Below are 2,431 nucleotides of genomic sequence, written 5' to 3'. Positions count from 1 at the left end.
CTATTTTAGATGTTCAAATCCTTCAATAGACCTCATTGTGTTTGACTTGAATGTGCTTTCACCTTATATTCTACTATACTAAACCCTCATTTTAATCTGAAAGTAATGACCACACAGTCACAGTAAACAGACAGCTCCATGCTGTCCTTTATCATATAGTTATCTCAGGGTTTTAAATACAAATGTTTCTTGATGTATTTATTATTATCACTTTACATAAGCCATATTGTTCCTTAGTGGACTTGCTTATTTACAATGCTGCTTCACAGAATGTACTGTACTAGTAATGAGAAATAAGATTCAGTTTCTCCACACATTAAAGGATATTGTAGTTTGCACTGCCAACACACATTGTGTAATGAGTCTGTGCATGGGGCCTCTCCTTCTGTTTTATTAATGTGCAGTGCAACAAATGTCCTTAAGGGACCGTTCGGTATTTATGGAATAGACCACCGGAGGAAAATAGGGGAGGGTCATGTCTTTTTATTCTTTGATGAGAGGGAGGGTCATCCAACTTTTTTTTCTAAAGGGGGGAGGGTCACCCAACTTTTGTATTCATGAGAACAGAAAAATTTCAAAGTGGCTTGTTTGGTGCATACCTTTCCATGTAGCTCCATGTAGCTCTCTCAGTCTCGGCCCCCCATCGCTAGCAGATGGGTCTGACCCAACAAAAATCGCCCCATCCCCCACGCCCATGATACACCACACCTGACCCTACCCCCACAATCACAGGTAGGAACAACAAGCTATTTAGCTCTTGTGAATGCGCAGGGATTCACAAAATGGATCACAACGAGTGAGGGACGAAAATTCGGCCCACTAGCTGGAAGCAGAAAAACTTAAGAGTCTCACTCCAGACGCTGTCGGGTGAGGAAACATTAAAGAAAATAGATTTTTTTAAATAAAATTAACGATCCAAAATTACGAGGAGTCCAGACAGTGTTGGAGGAGTTGCTGGTACCCTATGAAGACAAGCCGTGTGGTGCCTTTTGCCTTCGAACTGTTTGGGTCATTTTTCGAGAGACAAACAATCGAAAAAGAATGGTTCCGGGACTGCATACTGAATCCCGAATATGGGATACCAGTTTTAATATATAGACGAACAGGCAAGCATTGGATTTTATTGGACGACGGGTCGGCGTCAATGGAGAACATTTTCCTGCAGCTTGTGAAAGACGAGGAAGAAAAACCTGACCAAGACATTGAGGACGTCAATACTGAAACGGTACAGTTTGGTTTTGAGCTACTGTGCATGTGTTTTGTTGAGGTTTCTGGTGTAACGTTGCGACTGGAGCGAAGAACAGAAGAGTAGGCCTAGTCGACAGAGCCTAGCCTATTGTTTTACATAGTAAAAAGTGTGTGTGTGTGGGTTCCACTATTAACATAAAACAGATACAGATTGTTTTCCCTCTCATTTCATGTCCCGGAACACTTTGCTGTGCATAAAAACAACATCATGAAATTGTTATTGTCAATTCAGACAAATGGGTGGTACTGTGCACTATTAAGTCAGTGTATCAGTTTCATCTGTGTACCAAGTATCACAGCCTATTACAACGTAAGTGTTACACTGCATTCATACAATATTGATATTGTTATTCTCGCCACTAGATACACCGGCTCAATGAATCAATGAATATGATCGAAGGGTTGCCACTGCTCTGTTAGTCTGTGCTGGAAAAATGCATGACATGACTACCATGACAGCGAGACAAGTGGGAGGCCAGCAAATCAGCTGCAGAGGTCAAAGAGAGCTTTGACGGAGCAGATACAAGTAGCTTCCACAAGATGGACTTCAGAAAGAGTTGGCGATCTAGAGAATGAGAGGAGCTTTCTGCAGGAGTCATTAGAGAATGTGAAGAAACTGAAAGTGAGTAGCCTATTTCTTCAGAGACATTTAAAGCGGAATAATCGGCACCATTTCATAATGATGCCCATTGAGTGTAATGTGTTGACGTTCACTACAGCTTAAATTTTTTTTTATGGATGTGTTTAAAATGTTGTTGATGCAAGATAATGACCTGTTGTGGACGCATTTGTACTATTTTCGATGTACAGGCAGCTGAGACACCGTACACCAGACAGCGTTTGAAACAAGCTGTGAAAAGGAAGGCAGACCAGATTGCTGAAGACGAACACATTAAGAAGAGGGCACGAGGTGCGGGTCACAAAACCATGATGGATGAGGAGGATGAGAGGTGGCTGGCTAAGTGTATAGGTAGGTAAATTACATGCATATTTGTTTTTATCCTAATAAATGTAAACCTTTTATCATTATACTGTTTTATAGTAAACTATGGCTATTGGAAACTATTAATAGAAGACATGGTGACCAGGATTTTTGTATTCTCTGTTATTTTCAGAGGATTAAACTACAGTTAATGGTCGTCGACATGAAAGTGTACTCTACACCCATCATAGAGTGGAGTCC

General features: G+C 40.9%; 1 long non-coding RNA gene across 1 annotated transcript; it reads left to right on the top strand.

Moving 5' to 3' along the window:
- Positions 1 to 772: 772 nt before the first annotated feature.
- On the top strand, positions 773 to 2,210 carry LOC144536651 (uncharacterized). The gene is made up of 3 exons (XR_013503768.1): positions 773 to 1,225; positions 1,612 to 1,870; positions 2,059 to 2,210. It is a non-coding gene; the product is annotated as an uncharacterized LOC144536651 (long non-coding RNA).
- Positions 2,211 to 2,431: the final 221 nt, after the last annotated feature.

This window comes from Sander vitreus, chromosome 21, assembly GCF_031162955.1.
Source record: "Sander vitreus isolate 19-12246 chromosome 21, sanVit1, whole genome shotgun sequence".
Lineage (NCBI taxonomy): Eukaryota > Metazoa > Chordata > Actinopteri > Perciformes > Percidae > Sander > Sander vitreus.
The sequence above is the reverse complement of the archived record's forward strand: the minus strand, read 5'-3'. Positions and strand labels throughout refer to the sequence as shown.